The sequence below is a fragment of the Citrus sinensis genome, chromosome 9 (assembly GCF_022201045.2).
Source record: "Citrus sinensis cultivar Valencia sweet orange chromosome 9, DVS_A1.0, whole genome shotgun sequence".
Lineage (NCBI taxonomy): Eukaryota > Viridiplantae > Streptophyta > Magnoliopsida > Sapindales > Rutaceae > Citrus > Citrus sinensis.
The window spans coordinates 23,061,025-23,067,514 of NC_068564.1; the positions used below are offsets into that span (position 1 = coordinate 23,061,025).

Below are 6,490 nucleotides of genomic sequence, written 5' to 3' on the forward strand. Positions count from 1 at the left end.
TTTTTATAATTATCTATGTTTTTTTATAATCATCTATCACGCATGTATTAATAGGTCAAATTTATTAGATATTCTTTTTTATCTAATAACTACCGGTCACAATATATAAAATGATTAGCTTAATAATAAATTCAAATACAAAATCTAGATCCTATTTTTTATCAAATAACTATCAAACAACATTATATAATATTATATAAGAAGCTTAGCTCTAACAAATCTAAAGATATAGATCATATTTCAATATCGGAACTCAATTCCTCCCCCAATTAAAGAATAATTGGGACTGCAATCCCTCGCCTTATTAGGCTCTAGCTTTTGTTAGGCTTCGTTTTTTAATTAAAAAAAGAATAATTGAATGGAAGTAGTCTTCTCTGTTACAAAATATAAGTGTAATAGACATAAAATTAAAAAGAATAATAATATAAAATAATCTTAATAATAATCTCATTGTAATATCATTTTAAGGAAAAAAAAAAGGGAAACAACTCTGAAACATTTTAAAAGATCTTGACTTGGCTTGACGGACTTCATTTTTATTTATTTATTTTGCTCTTTTTGTAAGGTTCTTGGAACTTGCCGGACAACCTTCTAGAAGTTTGAAAATTAGCAACCTATTACAAATCATCTCAATCCTACCGAGTCTATCCAATTGTCATTTGTCAAACATTTCTCATGGGAATTACGGAACTATATTTCAACTAGGCGTTTGGCTACAATGCTCTGGGCTATCTTTGGTTGCTTTTTGTTTTTTAAATTTAAAAACATTTAATTAAAATAATATACTAATTAAAAAATTATGAAAAAAATAATATTAATAGTAAGAAAAAATAAGTAAAAAAAAAATGAAAGAAAGATATAATCTTATCACAATCAAGAGAGAATACAAAATTTTATATAATAAAAGACAAATATTTGTTTCATATTTTACATGTGATGTTTGATATTTAACATAAAAATTTTCATGTATTTTGTTATTTGTCTCAACTTTATTATTTTAAATACTCCCAAAATTTTTTTTCCTACATGTTTCGTGTTCCACATCCATGTTGCATATTGAACCTAGTCTGTTACATATATCGCGTAAGTTATTGCATGTTTACGTGGTTCTTATATTTGACCTCAGTTGTTGCATGTTTCATGTGACTTTTTACATATAAATTTCATATTGTATGTTTTGGCCTATGAATTTCATGTTGCATGTTTTATGTGACTTGTTGCATGTTTACATGATACATATGTTTAGTCCCTTAATATGTGCACCAAATTAATTTGAGATATATAATAACTCTTAGGTGATGTTTGGTTTGAAGAAAGGGGAGGAGAGGAGAGGCGTGAAATGGAGGGGAAGGGAGAAGAAAGGAGAAGAGGAGAATGATGAAATTAAATCACATTGTTTGGTTTAAAATAAAATTTCATAGGAAAATATACATATACATATGCATACATACATACATACATACATACATACATGCATGCATACATACACACATAATTTTTTTTTTAATACGAACACGCGCTTAAACTACAGTTAAAACTAATTCTCTTGAACCGTGTGGTTTAAAATTTTGTCTGCTATATATATATATAGCAACTTTAAATATATATATTTACAATTTATTTGAGTAAGTCAAAATCAAATGCACTGACTAACTTGATCTTACTAGTTAGTGTACAAGTAATCTTGGTGTTGCAGTGGTTTAGCTTAGTTGGAACTATAAAATCAGTAGTCATGTATGCTAGATACAGTTACTTTTTAGTGTTTGCATTTTTTGAGATTACTAATTCTCCTTCTTGTTTTTCTTTTTTGGATTAATTTTTGTGAATTAGATTGAATCACGGTTGAAGAGCTACGAGGCATTCAACCATTTCAACTCAAGTTTACAAGGCTTCATATTCCAACATCATTTTTCCATTTTTTTTTTAATTTAAAGATTATGATGCTGAGTTTTGTTTTTATAGTAATCACTGTGCTCAATTTTCTAAGTGGTTGTAAAAGGTTTTTTTTTTTTGAAAAGAATACGATTACTTGCATAGAACTGTGCGGTTGATTACTTGATTGTAACTCTTAATTGTAAGGTATAAATAGACTTTAGCTCAATGTTATATAAACTATAACAATTTACAATTATAATGGTCTGCAAAAACATACTATAGTAACGAAAATAAAAGGGTCATCTTTGGGATATTAACATACAACATGACCCTTCATCCAGTAACATTTTTTTCCAACAAAGAACGGGACCGAAACCTATAGTAGTCCGTCAAACAGGGTATAAAATCACTTGAATCATCAAATAAAACATGGATATAGTTTTCTCATCAATTCCAAACCATTAATCATCTCTTTAACATCAATTTTTCATCATCTAAACATCATTTTTCACTCAAAATTTCCAAACCCCTAATCGGTTCACATCCCTCTAAAATTTTAATATAATTGCATAAATCTCTAATTATTTAACATCACATTTTCAGTACACCACAAAAACCACAAAGGTCAAAATTTCTTCCTCACCTTTTCCTTAACTCGCAAAATGAAGAAGAACGAGAGGAAGTTTTGTTCAACTTCAACAGCTTAAGATGACAGATATGACTCAAAAGTATTGTTTACTCCAAAGTACAAGAGTGTCTAATTATAATATAACCCAGTGAGTCTGGAGTCAAACCACAAGGAATTTAAAATCTAGTAATCAAATTATTAAACAAAGAAAATTAAATGCGAGAAAAGAAATTAATAGGAAACAATCTAAAAATATGTTAAGGCTATAAGATCCACTCTCGAATTTCAAAATATGGTTATAATACTCTCATATTTGTATTTTGCATTTATTTTACTAGTTAATTATTATGACATTTAATTCTTAATTAACCATTAATGTGATAAATATGAGACCAAGTACCTAATGTGCCACAACTATATTGAAGAGTTGACATTATATATCATAATACCATATAAAAATAAAGAGATTTAGATTATAAATTAACATGACATAAAAGAAACTAGTAAGGAAGAAAAATACAACAAACAAAATGAAATTTTAGACTCACTTAAGAAAATAATTAATCAATAATTTGAATCCTTAAGTTTCATCTTTCACTTCATCTCAAAAAATTAGCCACTCATATTGCAAAACAAAACATTCATTTTATTTAACAAACTTTTGAAATATATTACAATAGAATGAACTATAAAAGAAGAAATTTCTCTTAAGCCTCAAAGGTAATTTTTAAGGACCTTTCTTGAAGTTTGGTATATTAGCACTTAGAAAGAATGTATCCACGTAATTACAAACACCTTCCTTACTATTAGTATCTAGTTAGTTGGACTAATAGTAGACTATTAAAATTATAAAAAAAAACCCCCTTCTTTCCAAAATAATAAATTATGAAACAAGACTTTAAAAACCGATAGATAATAAAATTAATACTAGTCACAAAACCTAAAAAAAATAACCAAATTACCCAAATATGGATAAAATAAATTAAAGCTACCATTATTATTGTTGTAACTAAATGGTAATATTTTGAGTAGTAGCAACAGCTAGAAAAGGCTTGGGCAAGTCAGCAAATCACCATAACAAAATTTCATCTTCATCTTCTTCTTAAGGTTTTAAATCATCATCCATTCAACTCTTCAATAGAAGCACTCATCATCATCAACATCAGAAGCATTCATTCAACTCATCAATAGAAGCATTCATTCATCAACAGAAGCATTCATCATCATCATCATAAAAAGCATTCATTCAACTCATCAACAGAAGCATTCATTCAACTCATCAACATAAGCATTCATTCAACTTATCAACAGAAGAACTCAACATAATCAAGATCAAACATTATCTTAACCATATGGATTCTCAAAGCTTAAACACATCCAGCTGATCAAATATGCAACTAATTTATGAGCCAGCTTGTAGGAACTTTGATCATGAGAGGTGATAACTCTCTGAAATGAGAGTTATCATGATACTTATAGACTTAAATCATTATTACTTAAAGAGTAAATGACATGTTTTTATTGCATTTTAGTTTTATTTTGCATGAATATCCATTTTATTTTATTTTTAATAAATTGTGTTGTTTTAGAATAATTTTATGTGCATAATTGTATGTGATTGGAACCTCAAATTTCAAGGAGGAAATGTTGCTGCAATAGGCTTGCAAAAGATGGAAAAGAACTTGGCTACAGAAGAATTGAAACAAATCTGGAACAGTGCAGTTGTTGTAGCCATTGCTGTAATAATCCTAGAACAACGACAAAGAAGATTTCGCGTGAAATATTTAAAAGATTGCGATCTGGAGTTTCCTAATTTGGAAGATACACGCCCTAGACTTCCGTTTACCTAATTTTCAGCTATAAAAGAAGCACCCATGCAAAGGAAAAGGAGAGCCGTCACCCAAGGAGAAAAACCGCAAAAAAACAAAAGAAAAACATAATTCAAGAGAAAGATTGAGGGTTGCACCAGAGGAGAAAACACAGAGATCTATTGAAAATCAGTCCTTGTTCTTTTCTCTTTTTTCTATTTATTCATGGGGATGTATTTGATGGCTAAAACCCTTTTCTTTATTTTTCTTTCACAAACCATAAACTAAATTTAGTTGTGGTTGAGTGATAAACAATATTAATGGTTCTTTGATTGATTATATGTGTTGCTGCATGTTTGCTATAGCGCTTTGTTTTGATAATACTTATTTCTATTCATTACTTTGGTTGATCACCCATTTAATGATACTACCTAAGAAAGAGCCACAAAAAGGCCTATCTTAGTGGAATATATAAGAGCAATACTTGGTTTTAGATTGAGTTTCTTGAGTTGAGTTTTACTTGATTCCAAAAGGGCCGTACTTAATCTAAAATTAATGATGAACTAGACATGAGGATTCACCTTGTAAGGTAATTAGAACCCAAGCGTTTAATGTTATATCTTATGTTGCCATAATAATTTATCACTATTAGGTTGCGTATAAATATAAGATATCCAACATGCAACAGTTGAGGATACATAAGGATTCTGTCCATTGCTATAGCAGATGCTGTATCACACAACTACTCCATTCCCATTGGTTTTATTCTTGTGTGTGACGTGAGAATTTATTTATTTGCATTTTTATTTGTTGCATTTTATTTCAATAAATTTATTAGTTTTCTTACCTATTTTATTTTTAATTAAAGCAAAACTGTACAGTTGAGATTGCTGTAGCAAATCTAATAATATCAATCCCTGTGGAGACGATCTTGAATACTCATCATTACATTACTTGTTGTGTACATTTACACATTGACACCCATAACATTTGAATTTATACCAATAAGGTTTTGGCATCGTTGCTAGGGATTGATGGTTCATTGTGATTTGCGAAATTAGTTTTAACGGTGTTAATTTTTAATTCTATTTTAATTTGTTTACTTTGTTGACATAAGTGATCTAGTAGCCCTTGCATGCGCAAATATAAATCTATTGAATTCCAATTTGATCCAGAAATTAAAAGAGCTGCAAGGAGATTAGGAAGAGAGCATTGGGAATTACAAGCTGTTGTAGCAATGGATGATTTGCAAGATATGAGAACCTTAAACCCTAGAGGGGAGATACAACCAGTCAATGTACATGAAGGTTTGAATGGAGAACATGTTCAAAGGCAACCAGGGAACAACAATATTATTCATATGGCGAGCGATAGAGATAAAGCCATTCGAGATTATGCAGTTTTGACTCCTCAAGCCATACATCTGGGAATAGTTAGACCCAATGTTCAAGCTGACGATTTTAGTGGGGTAATTTAATGGATTTCCATTAAAAGATATTCATCTACATCTTAAGCTATTTTTGAAAGTGAGTGATGCTTTCAAGATTGTTAAAGCATCGTAGGAAGCATTAAGACTCAGATTTTTCTCGTTTTCTTTGAGAGATCGAGCAAGAGTATGGTTAAACTCTTTACCACCTGATTCCATCACTACATGGAATGACTTGGCTGATAAATTTTTTATGAAATATTTCCCGCCAACTAAGAATGCAAAATTGTGGAACGAAATCACATATTTCCATCAACTTGAAGATGACAATTTGTATGATGCATGAGAAAGATTTAAGCAGTTACTCAGGAGATGTCCTTATCATGGTATTCCTTGCTGCATACAGTTGGGAACTTTCTATAATGGTCTCAACTCAAGCACTAGATTGATGGTTGACGCTTAAGCAAATAGGGCATTGTCATCTAAATTTTACAATGAGGCTTATGAAATTTTGGAGAGGATAGCCAATAATAACTATCAGTGGCCATTAACCAGACAAGCTGCAACAAGAGGAACAACAGAAGTCCATAACGTAGATGCCTTGACAGCATTGTTAGCCCAAATAACCTCATTAACAAATATGATGAAAGTTATTACCACTGCTCCAGCAACTGTCAACCAAGTTACTGAAGTATCTTGTGTTTATTGTGGAGAATGACACTTATTTGATAATTACCCCGGGAATCCAGTTTC

General features: G+C 30.1%; 1 non-coding gene across 1 annotated transcript; it reads right to left on the minus strand.

The window, feature by feature from the left end:
• Positions 1-6,020: 6,020 nt before the first annotated feature.
• LOC112496532 (small nucleolar RNA R71) lies at positions 6,021-6,127 on the minus strand. The gene has a single exon (XR_003063096.1). It is a non-coding gene; the product is annotated as a small nucleolar RNA R71 (small nucleolar RNA).
• Between the last annotated feature and the right edge of the window lie 363 nt (positions 6,128-6,490).